Source organism: Acomys russatus, chromosome 8 (assembly GCF_903995435.1).
Source record: "Acomys russatus chromosome 8, mAcoRus1.1, whole genome shotgun sequence".
Classification (NCBI taxonomy): Eukaryota; Metazoa; Chordata; class Mammalia; order Rodentia; family Muridae; genus Acomys; species Acomys russatus.
Window position 1 is genome coordinate 48,765,819 of NC_067144.1, and position 21,197 is coordinate 48,787,015.

The window sequence follows — 21,197 nt, forward strand, 5'->3', positions numbered from 1 at the left end:
TCACAGTATCACCCCAGAGCATTTGAACTGGGCGTTTCAGAATCAGTTGGAAGTTTCTCATCTCACTAACTCTCACATTGAAGGCAGGGTGAAATATGTTTAGGTTATGTAACAATATATTCCAACTAGACACAGAAAATAATAATAAAAAAGGTGAGCAGTAAATCAAGCAAAGACAATTCAGCTCTTCCTATTTATAGCATTTTAAACTTCACGATGAATGATGTTTTCTAAACTGTGTTTAATTACATAATTTTTATTTTTAAAAACCTTGTCTCTTTTCAGATTATTTAATTATTTTACTGAAATTAAGATAATATTTTAAGCATATCAATTGATTATAATAGAAAGATATGTTTTTCGAATAGAAAAATGGACGAATCATTTTAAGAATGTTAATTACAATCATACTATATTGGTGTATTGGGTACTTCAGTATGTCACATTAAATCCTATTATGTCATATGCTCTTTTTTCTCTATTTTATTTTATTTTTTATTTAATTAATTTATTCAGATTACAACTCAATTGTTATCCCATCACTTGTATCCTCCCATTCCTCCCTCCCTCCTACTCTCACCCTATTCCCTTCCTATAGGTCTAAGACTGAGGAGGACGTCCTCCGCCACTATATGGTCCTAGGCTATCAAGTCTCATCTTGGTATACTGCTTATTCTTTCTTTGAGTGTCATCAGGCTTCCCCACCAAGGGGAATGGGTCAAATAGGAGCACCAGAATTCATGTCAGAGTCAATCCCTGCTTTCCACATAACTGTGGAGAATATGCAATCCATTGGGTAGATCAGAGTAGGGGTTCGATGTTTCCTACTTGTATTGTCCTTGGTTAGTGCAATAGTTTGAGCAGACTCCCTGGGCTCCAATCCACCCATCAAGATGTTCTTGTAGGTTTCTAGGACACTCTGGGTCCTTCTTTTTCCCAATTTCCTATATTTCTCTTACCTAGAATATCAGTAGGATGTCCCCACATCAATCCCAATCTCTTGGTAAGAGACAAATTTTGTGGGACATGCCTTTGGGCTAGTCCCAATTATAAGTGAGTATATACCATGTGAGTCTTTCTGCTTCTAGGTTAACTCACTCAGTATGATCATTTCTACTTCCATCCATTTCTCCACAAATTTCGGGATTTCCTTGTTTTTAATAGCTGAGTAGTCATCCATAGTGTAAATGAACCAGTTTCTTTATCCATTCTTCAACTGAGGGACATTAATGCTGTTTCCAGGTTCTGGCTATTATGAATAAGGATGCTATGAACATCCTAGTTTTTAAATATTCTCAAACAAATAGTGGAATAAATGGTATATGAATTTTTAAAATTCATTTTGATTGTATCTAAGACTGTGATATAAGATAGAATCTCTTCATGACACTGCTAAAAGTGCCAAGATTCTAAGACAAGACAGGTCATTGGATTACAGAAAAATCTATTATTATTATTATTATTATTATTATTATTATTACTATTTATTATTATTGTTTTGCAGGAACCTAACAACTAAACTTATCTGAATGACATATTGCTATGGTCATAGATTAATGTGTCATCCAACCCTCATCAAAGAAGTTTTTTCTACAAGTAGATAGAAATGGACATGGAGATTTACAATTATACCACTGTGCAGATTTGGGAGCACCCAATCATAAATGGGATGTCTTTATATAATCCCTTCCTTCCAGCTTAAGTCAGCTACTAGAGAGAGGGTGAATAAAAACCATAGAAGCAGGTACCTTTAGGCTCAATGAACTGTCACTGAAGCCATTAACGAATAGCCATTAATGTGTTTTCTATAGTTCTAGGGAATTCTCTATGTTCCCATTTGTTCTTTGGCATTGCATCTCATTCAAAACATATATCAGCATTAAACTGATCAAAAGTTATATTTAATAAGTTTAGCACTAACTTCAATTTTAAGTGTGTTGCTTCCTCATGGCCAGGTATTGATTGATACCTGATTGAATGTGAATTATATTATCATTTTTGTTGTACTGCTCTAAAAACAGTGTGTTCTTAAAATTAATAAATAGTAAAACTTATTATCATGGAAAATTATTTAAAAAGTGGTGGGACTAAAAATGGTGAAAGTCTGATTTGGTGGCTTAAACCTTCACTACCAGAATATCATTGAGGACAGCCTTATGTACATAGTGAGGTACAGGTCGTCAAGGGACACATAGTGAGACTATCTTTAAAAAAGAGAGAGGAACAAGGATGTGTGGCTCTACCCTCAATTAATAGATATATATATGCGATTAAAAGAAAAGAGAATCCATGATTGAAAACTAGCGACTTATTTCAGAGGGTGGACACTTGACATGATGCATCAAAATAATTAAAATCAGTATGAAGCGCCCTAAGGAATGTCATAAAAGAAAATTATAAGTTTTGTTTTACCCCTTTGTTTTAAGCATAAAAACATGGTAAGATTTTTTTATTCTAATTTCACTTTAAGAGAAGTTTGTATACTTTAAAAGCTAAGAATCAATTGTTGACTTTCTTGTTTTACTCTAATTGAATACCTTATCTTTAGTAATTGTTTATTATTTAAAAGAACTATAGCGAACAAGTTAATGGTCGTTTATAGCTACAGAGTTTTGGATGGTGTCCAGTAACTTTGTGCATATAATTATAACAGATGGTTATATAAAGAAAATGATAAATTCTTAGCTGCTGAAGCCTAATCTTTAATTAACTTAATATATATTAATTTATTTTTAATTTCCATTGAATGCTGTTATAGAAAAATTATTGATCATTTAAAAATCATACAGAGAAGAATAAATGTATAATTCCAGAGTAAACTATGCCATACTCTACTTGAGCCTGACAGCAATGCCTTTGTGTCCATACCATCTTTAATTGTCATTACGAGAAAATGTAAAGAATAAAGGAGATCACATAAGATGCTACTTTTATTTAGACAGTATTCACTCAGTAGAGTCATACTGGATCATTTCCTTTCTTTATTCTTACATTTCATAATATATTGTTTCTGTTATCTATCATGTACAGTAAGATAAAACTTTCTTGTAACATAATATGTTTTTCAATGTCATAGCCACTAAAAGGATAGTAATTTTCATCCCCATAATCTATAAAATATAAATGTACCCAATCAAAAGAGTACAGCTGATACTATAGTCAATGAGTCATTTTATTCTATCATTGACAGCAATAATTTGCAAAATGAGATAATAATATAGTAACAAAAAACAGCATTTTGTGATGGAGGAGATGTTGAAGAAGCAACAAGCAGAGTTGCTCTACTTAGTTTCACTACAAAGTAGAACAATCTCCTTGAGTGGATGACTCTGAGGAATTTTATATAACAACTCAGATGGAAAACAAGAAAATGTGCAAAATCTAAAAAGATAAACCATTTAATTACTCTCCAAAAAGTATTTATCTTCAATCAAGCAATATAGTACAGTTACTTATTTTCTCACTATTTTCAAAGTTGGATTCTTTTTAGGGATACTACTTTTAGAAATTGTCAGTGAAGGATAACCTTTCAATCTCTTTGAGCTTATTGGGATTAATAATTTCTAATAGAAATTTAGTCAGAGGTACTAATTACACACTCCTATTCTAGTCTATTATGGTATTTACTTGAGCAGCTTTCTTACCACTTTGTAAAGGCTGGCAAGGTGTATGAAATTTTCTAGCATAACCCAAATTTACAGGTACTTAAAGTATAAGACATTAGTTGAGCATATTGGAAAAAGCATATATGACATCATGGAAATAACATTGATAATAAAATTTCCCTACTGTGTAGAATGATTGTGTGTGACTTAGTTCCATACTGGAAACATTTAATTTTAAACACAATGGTCTTTGTGATATCCGAGGCATCCCTTACATAGATTTTTCATAACATACCCTTTTTATAGTCAATATGCTAAATAATATTTTTAAATTAACATGTGATTCATCAGGAACTACATTTCATAAGTTTATTGTGATTTATGTGCTAATATGCTTTTCTAAAAAGTCTTGTAAGAACACAGTGAATATAAAATGATTTGTTTCTTAATGATAATGCTTTGCTAATAACCTCAATTCCTCTGTATCATCTTTATAATTATGTATAATTAATATTGCAGTCATCTACTAAGATATGAATATGTCATTATTGTAATCATTTTGTTTAGAAATATTTGAATTTTAATATTACTTGAGTTATATTTCACACATTAAAATCTACACTGTTTTATTGCTTGTCCCCTTTTGGGAGTCAATATTTTCCCTTAGAGTTAAGAAAATAAAACTTAAATTCCAAAATATATCTAATAAAAAATATCATAGGGATTATTAGCATTTCAATCTACATGGTGAAACATTGATTCTCAAGTGTCTGTGAAATGATCTTTTCTGAAAATATTCCAGAGAGAACTATTGCAATTTCTTCCAATGATGTGTTTGCAACTATTCTCTTTCCTAGCTCAGATGTTCAAAACATGAGAGGAAAAATGACAAAAGGGGGGAAAAACTGGTTTGTTCTTAATTATTCATGATACAACAGAATCTGGTACAACAGAATGCATAGAGTATCTGATGCAATTTTCTTAGTGGAAGGAGCCCAGGATTGTTTTGTTTTGTTTTTTTTGGGGGGGGTCTGCTTCTTATATCCAACAGGGCTGAAATCAACACATCGGTACCTTGAGCTTTCCCTGGAGATAGAGAGTTCTTTCACTCAATTTTGTGTATAGAAATTACTCACCTTTGATAGTTCAATGAGCATTTCCATTCTCTAGTAGCTATGAGAATGAACCCATGTCACAAAATTATCTGACACATTTCCACTGCATAACACATTCAGTATTCTAATCTATTTTCTCAACAAGAATGCAGTCCGTTTTTAAGATAACCAATGAATGTTTCAGGCCTATATAGTATAAGCGATGTATGGGCTATTTTTATGTCAATTTGAAATAAATTATCTGAAAGTTGTGATCATCAATTGAGAAAAAGCCTCCCATAATCCCATTATGGAAAGCTTTTATTTAAGTAGTGATTCATGTTTGTACTAGTTTTATTGTTTTGTTCAGCACGATGAGAAAGAACTGTGGAAAGACTATGGAACTTTGGACTAGAAAAGCAGCAAATGCTGAGAGGTCAATTAGGATTTCTGTGGGACCTGTGAAGATAAGAATGCTGAAAGCAGTAAAAATGATGGCTTATGAAGTCTCAGAGAAAGCAAAGATTCTACTGGGCCTTCTGTATGAAGGTCCTATTGTCCAACCATTTGGAGCTGATGAAATGGATCTTACTAACAAGAGACCAGAACCACTGATGTACAACCCTTGTTTTGCCGGGACAGTGGTTGCTGGTCCCCTATGGCCAAATAATCTGAAGTTATTAGAAGACACCAGTATCACTGAGGTGAAATCTTCTGGCAAGCATTTATTCAGGGACAGCACATATCACACTGGCAGCCAAACTTGGTAATGTAAGAGCCACCCAGGTTGCACTGGTTATGAAAGGATGAAAGGGTCATGGAGAACAGCTGAGGCTTTGCACTTTGTAGCATAGCTAGGGTACTGAAGAGAGACCAGAGAGAGCTACTGGAGAAAGTATAGTCCAGCTGGAGCAACGGACCCCAGCATTTTTTTTTTTTTTTTGAGATGCCAGTGCAACGAGGTGATCACCAAAAACAGAACAATTGGTGGGGTGGAGCCAGCTGGAGACTAGAAGGCAAGTTGTATGTGCTGCAGAGAGAATAGGCAGGGAATTGATGCAAGACTATAGGCAGAGCCCAGATGATCATGAATAAATCCCAGATAAATGGACACTGTAGCATTCTCACTTTTGGAGTTTTGGTTTTTTTGTTCAGCTTTGGTTCTCCCCTCTAGGAGTAAGAATGAATGTAGTTTTGATTCAACAAGAGCCTGTAGTAGAGAGACTGTGAGTTTTCAAAGATATTTATTTGTTTGTTTTTGGTGGTTTTGAGACACAGTTTATCTGTTTAGCCTTGGCTATCCTAGACTCGCTTTGTAGAACAGGCTGGCCTTGAACTCACAGTGATCCATCTGTCACTGCCTCCCTGAGGGCTGGGATTAAAGGAATACACCACCATGCCTGGATAGATTTTAGATTAAAAAGACATTGGCTATTTTAATGAAATTGATTTTTTAACACTTAAATTTTAGGGACCATGGGACTTTTTAAAATTGGAGTGCTTCCACATGCTGGCGAGGCTGTGGAGAAAGAACACTCCTTCCTTGCTGGTGGGAATGCAAACAAGTACAGCCACTTTGGAAATCTATCTGGTGCTATCTCAGAAAACTGGGAATAGGGCTTCCTCAAGACCCAGCTATTTCACTCATTGGAATATACCCGGGAGATGCACCAGCACACAACAAGGACATATGCTCAAACATGTTCATAGCAGCCAAATTTGTAATAGCCAGAACCTGGAAACAGCCTAAATGTCCCTCAGTTGAAGAATCAATAAAGAAACTGTGGTACATTTACACTATGGAATACTACTCATTTATTAAAAGCAAGGAATTTCTGAAATTTGTGGACAAACAGATTGAACTAGAAATGATCATAATGAGTGAGTTCACCCAGAAGCAGAAAGAGTCAAATGGTATATACTCACTTATAGCTAGACAACTAGCTCAAGAGACATGTCCCATGAAAGTCCTCACCTACCAGGAATGTGGGATAGATGAGAGGACATTCTTTTGGGACTCTAGGTGAGAGAAATATGGAGAATGGGGAAACAGAAGGATCCAGAGGGTCCTAGAAACCTACAGGTAGAACAGTATGACGGGCAGATCTGGGCCCAGGGATTCTGCTTATGCTACAGCACCAAGCAAGGATAATACATGCAGTAAACATTGAACCCCTACCCGGATCTAGCCAATGGACAGGAAGCTCCCCACAGATGAGTAAAGAGTGGGGACTGACTTTCACGGGAACTCTGGTGCCCCATATTTGATCATGTCCCCTAGATGAAGAGGCCTGGTGGCACTCAGGGGAAGGATAGCAGGCTACCAAGAAGAGACTTTTTACCTTATGGTCATATACGGGGCAGGAGGTCCCTCTCAGTCACAGTCATAGGGGAGGGGAATAGGGTGAAAGTGGCAGGGAGGGAAGAATGGGAGGATAGAGGAGATAGGATAACAATTGAGATGTAATATGAATGAATTAATAAATAAATAAAATTTAAAAATGGGAGTGCTTATATTATATTGGTGATATTAATAAATGATCTTGTAGAAGAACAAGAAAGGAAAGGTTGTGGCTTAACAAGAATGTTTGTGTGTCAGGTCAACAATGCGTCAGTTGTATTGGCTAGTTTAGTCAGTTTAACAGAAATTTTATTACTATGAAAGGAAGAAGTTTCAATTGATAAAATGGCTCTATAACATCTGGATGTAAGACTATTCCTTTATGAGTGACTGGTGAGCCTGGGGGAGTAGGGCTGGGATGTTCAGCCTATTATAGGTGGTACCATTACTGGGCAGTGGTCATAGGCTCCATTTAAAAATAAGCAGGTTTAGAAAAACATTTTTATCCTGTTTGTTCTCCTGTCCTGACTTTCTTTGATGGCAAACAGTGATTTGGAAATATAAACCAAAATATATTTTTTCTCTCCAAATTGGTTTCTTCACGATGTTTCATTAAAGCAACAGTAACTGTATTAAGACAACCCTTTTTTTTTTTAATTGACTCAGAATCCATATACTTGGGATTTTCATTACAATAGAACAATTACTTTACCTCCTTATATTAGTTTTTACTTTTATATATTTGTATGTTTTTATTTTATATATCTTACTTCCTTATATATTTTTGTTTGCCTTTGAAGAGAGGCAAGCAAAAAGAGACAGTATATGCACCAAAACACTGACATTCCTGAATATTTCCAAAACTTCTGCTAACAGTATCTTTCTGGTCACAACTAAGATGTATCTAAGATAATTAAAATGGAAAGCTGATTCAACTTTCACATCAGCTCTATTTCTGAAGCCTAAGTAGAGAATTTGTTTTGATGATATATTAATTGGGCCTGAGAAACTCATGGTCAGTTTTTACGTGTTCTCTGCATTTTAAGCATTTCTGATTATCCATACAAAATGTTCTCCATCTGCTGTAAAGAGAATTTTATTTGATGATGGGTGATATGAGGATAAGTGTTTAGAATGCAACTGGAAATTGTACTAATTTATGGAAGTGGCCATAAGAGGTTTTCTTCAAAGGCACGTTGTCTCACTTGTCACCAGTAGTAAGCAAGGGTTGGATAACAAGTATAATTTTACTCCTATTAAGTCATGAATCCACTTAGACAGCTGTTGATTTTCTCTAGGATATAAGGGTCATTATTGCAACTGTAAGACTATTTTGACATTCTAGCCATTGTTATGGTTTGTCAACACTACAGTTCTGGAAGGTTCCTGACTGCTTTCCTTCCTTTTAGCTCCCATAGAAACTTTGGGTACCATGTACCCATAGTACTACTTGGGAAAGGAGCTCCAAGGTCAGATAAAGCTGTATTTCTCCAAGTCATAATTCTAAAATCTGTGGTGTCTTCAGTAATATGGTCTTACCATCAATTTCTGGGAGGTAACTAAGGGCATGAAATCAAATGTCACTTGAGATTGAAAATCTTAGATGCATACACACATCGTCTCACTATGTTTGTTACCCAAATGTTGCTTCCTCAGTAAACTTTGAAGAGTTTTAATTCATGAAATTTTATTTATATGCAAATATAAAAATACAGTTTAAAAGACCACTACAGGATACTCCCTAGCTATGGTCAGATATGTCAAAGCCATGGAAGTACTGTTATATCTACCTAATTACTTTAAGTTTGCATATAGAATAAAATAATAATATACAATATTCTAATACAGCTTAATTTCAAAACATTTAGATCTCAACATAAAACTTAACAAAGGGGACAAACTTCTAAAAAAGAGGCGGGTAAAGTAAAAGTATTTTAAAAATCTGTCTCGGTCACTATTTTTCTAATGTTCTGAGTACTATCAAATATTACAGCTTTAATTATTTAAAAATAAAATTACTTGAAAATTAAAAGACATTTTAAATTTCAAAAGTCGATGAGCTGATTTCTGTACTTCAAAATAAATGTGTTGGAATTTATAAACCCCATAAAATGTGTCTATATTTTGACAAAGATCTTCTGAAAATTAATTAATTTAAACAGAAGCCTTAGAGAAGACCACATTAAATCTGTCTACTATCATGAGTAGAGGGGATCTTGAAAAAATGACACATGTTATTGGAGAAAAGAGCATGTGAGGACATAGGAGAAGTCAGTCATCTGAAGCCAGAGAAACAGGTGTCAGAGCAAATCGATATGTCCAACAATTTTATGGCGGATTTCTAGGCTTCTGAACTGTGAGAAAATAGCGTTCTATTCTCTCAAACACCTGCTATATTGTATTTTGCTATTGCAGTCATTGAAAACGTATGCAAACATCCAGAAATAGAACAAAGCAGACTGCTGCAATGATGTGTTATTGTCTTTATCTGCTTTCACAGTCTGATCCTAAGCTGTAGTTGTGATGGGAATCATTTGGCAGTGATGCCTGAAATATATAACTTTCTGGCTTGTTACAGGAAGTTCTTGGCAAATTCTTGTGCAAGGTTTGGGAAATATGTACATTACAAAGGTTATTTTATAAGACTGGTTTCAAATAGACATTAAAATATTTAAATATCAGCTATAAAAGGCATGCTTTACTCTATCTTTTCCTATACTGTTGAAGATATGTGTGCAATTAAATTAGGATATCTGGATAATAATCAAATGGCTTTAATATTTTTATTAACTAAAATGAACATTACTGATAATAGTGGGAAACTAAATACTATCTTCATCATTAAGCCCTAAACTATAGAATGTTCAAGTACCAGAAGATAGTTTTAATGTTGACATATCTATATTTGTTGAGCAATGTGCCATACTGATATTTTTGACACAGAAAGTCTGTTGAATCCAAGAGAAATATTTTTGTAGAATGCTAAGAAAAAAGAAGTTATATAAGCAAAACCAAGTTATGCTAATTACTGTAGACTAAATAGCAGAAGCAGCCACAGTACCAAGTGGCACTTATTTTCATGGGTATTATAAGTGTGAAGACTAATGTGAGAAAAATGTCAATCCAACTTTTATGTTCAAATTGTTGAAAAAAAATATCTCTCACTGGGCCAGAATAGGTGTAAGGAATTGAAAATGTTGGATCTTCCAAGAAAAGGTCTTTCTGTCCCAAAGGGAGGAAGTGCATGAAAAAAGGGAACCATCTTGCCAAAACGTGTTGGATTTGATTTCTGCAGCTTTATTCGGAACAAAAACAAATTGTAGGCAGTAGCCTAGGTCTCTCAGCAACACACACACAAGGATGCAAGGGTTGCATTCCATGAATTTACAAAAATTAAATGCTCCAAATACTTGTGTTCTTATTGAATGTGCATGCTACAAAGAGAAACAATGAGCTAGCACAATCACATTATTGTCTTGTATTCTGTAAGTGGATGACTGACCCCACTATGTGCCAAGTGCTCTCTCTGGCCCTGCGATTGTCTCATGAATGCAGTATGATCTTTTTCTTGTGGGTAATGGGCTAGCAGAAGTGAGAGAGAGAATTGTCCATAATCTATGAAGTATACTTATTTGGTGCCTCACATTTGACCATGTCCCCTGGAGGGGGAGACCTGGTGGCACTCAGAGGAAGGACAGCAGGTAGCCAAGAAGAGACTTGATACCCTATGAGAATATACAGGGGGACGTAATCCCCCTCAGGAACAGTCATAGGGGAGGGGAATAATGGGAAAATGGGGGGGGGAGGAATGGGAGGATACAAGGGATGGGATAAACATTGAGATGTAACAAGAATAAATTAATAAAAAAAATAAAATAAAATAAAAACTCAATAGAATTGAATTTGATAATATATTTATTTGATAAATTATTTATTACTTTCCTTCAGGAATTGTTAAAAAAAAAAAAGGAAAAAAAACCCTTCAGTTATTTCACATAGAGAAAACTGCAGTATTTTGTAACTATCAAAAACAAAGGAGCAGTAAAGGCACAGAGATGGTTGAATGCAAAAATAAACTTTGAAGCCAATGACTTGACGTCAATGTAACTCTGCCAGAAATTTTGACAAACAAGAAAATGAGCTCTAGTTAATTTAAATGCCTAGTCACAAGTTGTTGGCTGGCTATGTTGCACTTTCATCGTGAGGGTCCTGCTATACTGACATTTGTTTTTACATATAGGTACTATGATTGGTTCTTTCTGGGTAAAAATTAGGACCTCTATGTAGAACACTAGGAGCTATCTTTTGAAAAATGTTTTTTTTTTCTAGTTTTATAAAGTATTTCATTTTATCATTCCTTTTTTCATTTTATCCCTTTACTGAGGAGTCAGAGAGGACAGGAGCTCCACTGAAGGGCCTACAGAGCCAACAAACCAGAACCAAGAGTGGCCTGTGAATACTGGGGCTCCAGCCATGGACCATGCATGGACTGGACTAGGAACCCCTGCAAGATGTAGTTTATGGGAAGCTAGGTCATCATGTGGGTACCATAATGAGAGAAGTGGGGCCTGGTTCCAACATGGACTCTGTGCCCTGAATTTTTGTCTCTTAGTGAGGAATGTCTCACTGGGTCACATGGAAAGTTGAAGCCCTCAGTCCTGATGCAATTTCATATGCTGGGAAGGGAAGGTGGGGCTGCTCTTCTCTGGGGAATAGGGGATGGGGTATGAGAGAAAGGGTCTGACCGAGGTGAGAGGAGGGACAGGGATAAGACCAGAATGTAAAGTGAATACTTAATTTTAAAGAAAGAAAATAGATTCTCTTCTCACACAATATATCCTGATTACAGTTTCCTATCCTTCTACTACTCTCAATCCCTATCTCCCCTACCATCAAGGTCCACTCCCTTTCTATTTTCATTAGAAGAGAGCATGTTTCTAAGAAATAACAACAACCAAAAAAATAAAAACCAATACAAAAGCCGTTACGTTAACGCTGGACGAAGCAACTCAACAGAAGAAAAGTGGCCCAAGGGCAGTGATAAGAATCAGAGACCAACTCATTATTTGGAATCCAGGAGTTCCATATAAACACTAAGCTGAGAGCTACAATACATATGCAGAGGACCTAGGTCAGACCCATGGAGGCCCTGTGCTTCATTCTCCATCCTCTATGAGTAAGTGCCAGAGGATATGAAGGATACCAGGAAAACAAGCCCTCATATATTATTACTCTATATGTCTGGTATTTTGTCCACATGTATGTCTTTATACCTCATAACTGCCATACCAGTGGTGCCTAAAAGAGGACAACAGATTTTATGGAACCAGAGCATAAAGCATGCTAAGAATGGAGCATCAACCAGGATCCTCTGGAGAGGTAGCCAGCACTCTTAACCACTAAGCCATTGCAACATATTTTTTTGCGGGGGGGATGATAGATTGAATTCAGTTACTTAAAGCCTAGATAAAAATAGTCTTTATGTTTTAAGTACATCGAACATAGTCACTGAGATCACTAAAATGCTGTAGGTTTCATGTATTAAAAAGAAAGCAGCTAGATCTGGGAAGGGGTTTAAAGTTTACCTCCTGTATTGTCCTTGGCTGGTGCCTTAGTTTGAGCGGGACCCCTGGGCCCAAATCTGCCTATCATATTGTTCTACTTGTAGATTTCTAGGACCCTCTGGATCCTTTTATTTTGCTGTTCTCCCATGCGTCTCTCATTTAGAGTCCCAATAGGATGCCTTCCCCTCTGTCCCAGTTTCCTGGTAAGTGAAGGCTTTCGTGGGACATGCCCCTTGGGCTAGTATGCAGATATAAGTGAGTATATACCATTTGATTCTTTCTGCTTCTGGGTTAACTCACTCATTATGATCATTTCCCAGATCTAGCCAATGGTCAGAATATTCTCCACAGTTGAGTGGAGAGTGTGATACGACTTTCTCACATACTCTGGTGCCTCACATTTGACCATGTCCCCTGGAGGGGGAGACCTGGTGGCACTCAGAGGAAGGACAGCAAGTAGCCAAGAAGAGACTTGATACCCTATGAGAATATATAGGGGGACGTAATCCCCCTCAGGAACAGTCATAGGGGAGGGGAATAATGGGAAAATGGGGAGGGGAGGAATGGGAGGATACAAGGGATGGGATAAACATTGAGATGTAACAAGAATAAATTAATAAAAAAAAAAAAATCTTTAAAATCAAAAAAAAAAAAAAAAAAAAAAAAAAAAAAAAAAAAAGAAAGCAGCATGATAGGAAAATTAAAATGAAGAAGTTTTATGATTATACATTAGTTTTTGAAAGCATTATAATTAGGAGTTCAAGATATACAATTGTGATACATAGATCAACACTATAGTATATACAAATACACCCACACATTCATAGCTGTTATATATTTGGAAATAAAAGCAAATAGACACAACTAACATTAAAAATATTAACTAATGTTTTCAGGAATAACTATATCCTCCTTAACATTTCTGGATCACAGCCAGAGAATACATATGCTTATATTCATACCAAATTTTCTCATAAAAACATATATCTGGTTCTAAAAGATAGATAATTCTATTCATAGAAAATTATGAGATTAGAATTTCATAATTGGAAATGACACTTTTATTAAAAATGTTTTAAAATCTAAATAAATGAGACCAGGTATCCCCAAAAGAGCTTGAAGATACAAATAAACAGAAGTCATAAAACCACAATGTGTAAGGACAAAAATTATATTGTTTATTTTCCTGGTTTTTTAAAGAGCTGATTCTTGTGGTTAATTTACCAATGTGTTCTATTATTATGTCTATAATTATTATTATGGCAGTATTTTCTAACCCACTATCAATCAGTTAAGACACAGACATCAGTTATATTTTAAAATAGCCTTAGTTAAACTGGGGCATAGCAGATATTAATCCCCTGAACTACTTCCCATAGTATCCCATACCTGCCTCAATCCCATGCCATCTGCTTCTAATAATTTCTATCAAGCTACCTCCCATCCATAATCCTAAATACTTGCTAATTATCATCATCTGGGCCAAGTCTCTATCCATGCTGGCGATGTGCTTCTCCTCCACCTTATCCATGGAACAGCTTTCTTTTTCCTCTCAGCTCTCTCCTCCCAAGATTTTCTGTCTCTCTAATCCCTGGAATCTTAGCCACATCTACCCCATTTGTCCTGCCTATGTGTGATGGCCTTTTATTGGTCAGATAGGTTAGGCTCTTAGGCAAGGTACAGGTGGAGCACAGAGATCGCAAGCGGCAATTAGCATCAAAACACATCAGATCAACCTCCAACTATTCCCCTTTTCTGTCTAAATAAAAAGGCCATTTTTAATACACTATAAGAACACTTATGAAAAATAATAAAAAATAAGAGGTAAGACTTACATACATAATTTCTAATCAAAAGGTATTTGGCTACCTTAAAGAAATATTATTTATTCTATCTTGGTGAGTCTAAAGTTTGAACCTAAATAAATCTCTATCACATCTCATATCTCATATCTATCAACCTAAAAACATCTCTCTAGACCTAAAAGCATATTCTTAACTCCTAAACAACTAAGCTTAATTTTCAAACTAACTATCTGGGCTTTCAACTCCATCAGAGACTTGAAAAGGAATAAATTAATTACCTGAGTAAACAGGAAGTGCAGGTTAACAGCTTCCAAAATTAAAAAAAAATAAAATAAAATAAGACAGACACTTTTCTTCCTGAACAGTCACCCAAAACTCTATAATGTTGGAGCATCATCTTCAGCCTTCTGGCTCAATATACCTGACAGACATACTTATGAACCAGTGGCTATTGAGGACTTGCTTACTCTGTCTTGGCAGAGTTTGGCTGTCAATTCCACCTGCTGCAGATTGTAGATTCTTTTCCAATAAAAATAATTTAAATAGCACTAAGAAATTTACCTAATTTTCTAGTACCAGGCATAGAGTTCACCTTCTTGAGTGGGCCTTAACTACACATAAAGAATATTTTACTACCAAAGTATGTGTGCCACTACTGCAACACTGGGGTTATTGTTCCTTACTGGCCATTGGTGTGGTTCATAAGCCTCATATCAGGGTAGAGCTGTTGATTTGTTCATGGCCTCCATTCTTTCTAAACTTGCATAGCAACTTTTTGTGCCATGAAGACTAGTCCTCAGAGAGGAAGAACTCATGTCAATTCTATTTCAGGGGCCTTTTGGCCCTGTTTCTGATTTGTATAGTGTCCTCAGCAATAGGGGCTTACTTTTTATTTCTGCAGGAGGTAACCAAGGACAACAATAGCATCAATATTTTGGGAAATTCTTATCCCTAACCCAGACCAACGACTCAAACGAATGCTTCTCAAGTCTGGTATTGGTTTTTGTTATGTGGCATTTATAACTTAGAGAGAATACCATAAGCCTAGATGGGAAAAGTTTTCTATTAAAATTATTTATTCACGTAAGTACATGTAGCAGTTTTTAAGACAGTAGTATGATTTTCTTGATATTTTTCAGACATCCATATTGTCATTTTGCACACCTCCCTTCTCTTTCCATAAGTAGACACCCCCACTTTTCCCATTTTTCCTATCAGATCATTTGTGTACAGACAAATGTAGTCCCCACTTCTGATTAAGGAAATATCCACTTGTAACATATAGAGACTATTACAAAAGGCCATCACCAATCAAAATCCAAAATTATGGAAAGCAATCCCTATGGATTTATTTACATATCACCCACACACCTCAGGAGAGGTGGAAAGATTCTAAAAGCCAGAGGGTCAGGGTGATTGCTGTAAGAGTGTATCTCCTAGTTAACATCAGAAGCTATGCCTGCAAAGTTTCACCAACAGAACTGGCCAAATGTGAGCTTAAAAGGCATTACACTTAAACTTGAATTCTATACAAATATATCAAAATTAAAATTAATCTGCATCAATATACAAAATTCTATGCTAATTAATTAAACATAACTTTGTGAGTAACACTGTGTAAATTCAATATCTTTTTTTAATTAATTAATTTATTTATTTTTTATTAATTTATTCATATTACATCTCGATTGTTAGCCCTTCCCCTGTTTCCTCCCATTCTTCCCTCCCTCCCATTTCTCCTCTTCTACCCTCCTCTATGTCTGTGACTGAGGGAGACCTCCTCCCCCTATATATACTCTCAGAATATCAAGTCTCTGTCCTATCATCCCTATATATTTTTATATTCCCCCTTCTTTCTTCTTAAGCTCAATTATAATATAAGGTTTACTTCCAATACTTTGAAAGTGCTGTTGGAGGGTGCTTAGGATAATTAAGTAATATAAGTTAATTGTTAGTTGATCAAACATAGTCATTCCAGTTACTAGTCTATTTTTATCACAAAAATATACATCCTAGGCTTAACATATATATAATTCTATAGATAGATTAGGTAAAATAGTTAGATATGATCTTCAAAAATTTTAGAGACCTAAAGAATAAGGCATTTAAAGATATTTTTATTATTTTAAAGATTCTTTGACAATAAGACAGGTTAACTCCTGAATACAGCCAGGCTGCCTGAGAGAAGATGATGCACATCAAAGAACCTCCTTATGGAGGTGGAATCAAATGGGGTAAACCAGCCACATTGAAAAAATGACCCCAATTATTGCCACAGACAGAATTCTGCTTAAAAATGGGCAAACATACAGGTAATCTAGTTGTTTCACAGCATAGATTGTGTGATAACTCTTAACCTGAGATAATAACTCTTTTAACATCTTGGAATTTGTCATACAACAACTCTCATTAATAAAGACAATGGGTATATTTGCTTTATTTTAGAATTTTTGTTTTAAGATTAAAGTATATACAGATGTGTAATACATTTCTCCCTCTCTCCAGAGGATTCCAAGAGTTGCACATATTGATTTCCTGGTACAATGCACAAGAAGACTCTGGTTTCTTAATTGGCACATAATTTATAGACTTTTATGATATATATTAATGGAGTAAGACAGCATATAATTAGAGTTAAAACACATAAAAGAATCTTCGTCTCCCTACTTTACATCAGTACATTAACATGGCATGAAAGTCTCATGCTGGTCTGTCAGAGATTAATTTCTCCTGTCATTTCGACTTTCACTTCCACTTCATACTTGTGTGCCACTAACACAAAGTTTTAAAAAGATTTATTTCCACTGTTCCAAACACTTTTTCAAATTCCTTTCCATGGTTAAATCTTTACTCTCAATTTGAAACATTGCTGTCTCTACGTACAGACACTCATGAGTTCCTACACTTAGGACATGGATGTATCTCATTGTTACTTTTACTACAATATTTTATTATGTTTTACTTGAAATTTTATGTAACTATGAGATCTAAGGCCTAACTGTGGCTGCCTTTCCATGTATATAACCATTTTTCATAACTTTTTTCTCACACTACTCAAGATTTGCCTATGAGTGGGTGTACAACATATCCTCTGGATATAATCCTTCCTGCATATTCCTAGCTTTCAACCTTGACATCGTTTCGCTTCATCATCTTAGCAGCAAACTCAATGAATTACATCCTATATGAAATCTAGGACTAATGAGAAGACTCTGTTGGGCCAAGCAACTACACACAACGCCAATGTCTGAAGTTTTATCATAGATCCCCATTGTTGAAGGAGACAGGTTCCTGAAAGTAGCTATCTGACCTCCAGAGGAATGCTACTGGACATACACAGAAAGAAAGGGAGAATATAAATAAAATTTTGCATTATTTTTTGGTTTTAATAGTTTTTGTTGTCAGAGGAAAGACTCATGATACCAGTGAGTAAATTGCTGTAAGTTCCCAGAAGTGTTTGCACTTCATTATGATTCTACTTATCAGTGCATTTTAGGACAGGTCTGTTGCTTGAACCCAGGCCCAGAAAACTTGAGGGAGTGGGTGAGCTATACAGAGTCACAGACTCCATCAGTCAGGCATGCTAAATAAAAGCAGACTCTTTTATTCCAGGAAGAGGATGCCTCTTTATCCCCATGCCCAGCTTTCCATTGGCTCCCAGTTGTGAGGTCATCAGTCTCTGGGCATGCCTGAGAATGTATGCAACAGGCTTTGTTCCTACTCAAAGGCTGGCCTTGTTCCTCCTACAGCGGTCTTTCATGATTCTGATACTACTGCCTAGTCTTTCCCCCTAACTTTGATATTCATCATTTATTTATTTGTCTGTGCTGGGGAAAACCACCAGTTTTTGCAGAATATTGGGTTAAAGACTCATGTCCCATTTAGTTTTACAAAGAGGATATGGCTATGTAGATTCACTATAGTTTACATGATGTTTAGACAGTCACCTCTTTTTCCCCGCCTTCTACACTCTCTCCTTCCATCCCTCCTCCCACCCCCAGTGTGTGCTCCCCTTTCCCTTCCCCTTCCAATGCCGGTTCCAATCAACCTACATTTATATTATAGCTTTGTCACCAATTAGTTCATTATGTTTATTTAATCAATTATCTAGTGCCCATGACTGGGGGGGAAGTTGAGCCCCATTCAGCCCTGCATGCTGGACTCCTGGGTCCACTCGCTATATCACATTGTATAAGGACAAAATTAAAGCCATATTCTATATGTAATGTATATTCTGCAGCCAATGCCATGGTCTGTGAATGTTCTGTGAGAATTTGTCCTCCAGGTGACTTCATTTCTTCCTGAATTCCAGGAATGACCATGCACTGCAATAAACTAGATCTGCCAGCAGTCTCCAGAAACGCAACTGGAGCAATTAGATACAATTAACTCCCAATGATCCTCTGAGATAAAACAGCTTCCCTGAAGACTCAGCCTCCTGGACCCACCATGCCTAAAGGTCAACATTACTGTGACCCACAGCTCTCCCTTGAGATCCAGCCTCTACCAACCTTCCTGAAGGTTGACATTTCTGTGACCCACAATCCCCACTTAAGTTTTTTTTTCCTCATTTCCCTGTGATCTCAACCTCCAATTACAGTTTTCGCCCTTATAAACCCATTACCCTTGAAGCTCTGATGTCACTCTCCTATCCTGCTACATCAGGAAGGATTGTGACCCAAGCTCTGAGTCCATAATACAGGACCCTGTATTATGCATTGGTATCGATTGATGGTGGTCATTTCAGGGGTCTCACAATCTAGGTGATCTGGGCTATAAGGGTGATCACAGTATTACATTTGGGGGCTTATTTGGGATCCCCCAGATTCCCAGGACCCTGAACTGAAGGCCCTACACTGGCCATTAAGTGTGTGTCTGTGTAAGTCTGTCTATGTCTCAGCTGTGTTTTCAGGTGTTTAGTACTTCTGTATCTGTGGCAGCCAAGAGTGACTTTTCCATTCTCCTGTCTTCCTCTGTTCAGAGAATGTGGAGGTTCCCCAAGGGTACCAACCCACCGTGGCACATTAAGTCCTTGTAGGACTAGGCACATCCTCTCCTACTGAGATCACACAAGGCAGCCCAGTTAGGGGATAGGATCGAAAGGGAGGCATTAGAGTCAGAGAATGCCCCCGCTCCAGTTGTTGGGGGCCCCACATGAAGAACAAGCTGCTCCATATCTGCTGCATTTGCAGTGGGCCCAGGACACTTTTATTTCTCATTTTACATCCCAATTGTAGCCCCTCCCTTGTCTCCTCATACTCCCACCCTCTCTCCCTCTTCCCCCCTCCCCACTTGCCTAGCCCACAGAAAGGAGTGGCCCTCTTCCCGTATCATCTGACTCTAACCTCTCAAGTGTCATCTGGACTACCTGCATCATCTTCCTCAGTGGCAAGGCAAAGCCACCCTGTTAGAGGAAGTGATGAACGAGTTGGCAACAAAGTCCATGTCAGAGAGAGCCTCTAACCCCCTGTGTGAGGAGACCCACATAGAGACTGAGCTGCCTGTCAACTATATCTGAGCAGGGGCTCTAGTTCCTCTCTACATATGGCCCTTGGTTGGTGCATCAGTTTCTACAGGCCTCCCTGGGCCCAGATTTGTTCACTCTGTTGGACTCCTTGTGATGCTCCTATCCCCTCTGGGTCCTTCTATTTCCCCAACTCTTCATAAGATTCCTTCTGCTCTGCCCACAGTTTGGCAGTGAGCCTCAGCTTTTGCTTTGATCCCATTTTGGGAGGAGTCTTTCCGGAGACATCTATGGTAGATTCCCATCCTGTTCCCTCTCTTCAATGCTTTTGGTCAGGCTTTAAACCACATACACACTACCATCAACAATAAACTCAGCATATTTTATTTACATATATTTGTGATATTCTTTGTCACTTTTTCTTTCTTACAATGACTAATTTTAATTTCTTTAAATTAAAAAAATCAATTCCTTTACAGCTTGTTCCCATCCCCCTATCCACTCTTTCAAGGCAACAATCACCCCATTCTTCTTGCTCTGCAGAGAAAGGGAGGCTCCCCAAAGGGCATCAACTCACCCTAGAACACCAAATCACAATAGGATTACAGAGTCAGAGACAATCTCTACTCAAATTGTTAGTGGACCCACATGATGACCGTGCTGCACCTCTGCTGCATATGTGTAGGTTATCTAGGTTTAATTCCTGCATATTCTTTGATTGGTAGTTCAGCCTCTGTAAGGCCCTGTGGCCCAAGTTAGTTGATTCTCTAGGTCTTCTTGTGGTATCCTTACCCTATCTGGCTCCCACAATCCTTCCTCCCACTCTTCCACAAGATTCCACAAGTTCCACCTATTTTTTGGATGTAGGTCTCTGCATCTGTTTCTGTCAGGTGCTGGATTAAGACTCTCAGAAGACAGTTATGCTAGGCTCCTGTCTGCAAGCATAGCAGAGTATCATTAATAGTGTAAGTGGTTTGCTCTCTTCCATGGGGTGTGTCCAGTGTTGGGACAGTCATTGGAGTCATTGGTTTGTCATTCCCTCAACCTCCTTTTCATCTTTACCCCTATACTTCTTGTGGGCAAGACAAACTTTGGGTCAAAGGTTTTATGGGTGGGTTTCTGTTCCCTCTGTACAATGGAAGTTCCACCTGGCTACAGGAGATGACAACTTCAGGCTCCTGAATCATCATGCTAGGAGTCTCAGCTAGGGCCACCCCGATAGACCCCCAGGAGCCTCAAGAGATGCCTCCTACACAGATTTCTGTTCTCTTTTTCTTGCTTCTTCCCCGGCTCCAATACTATGCTCTCTCCACACTTGATCCCC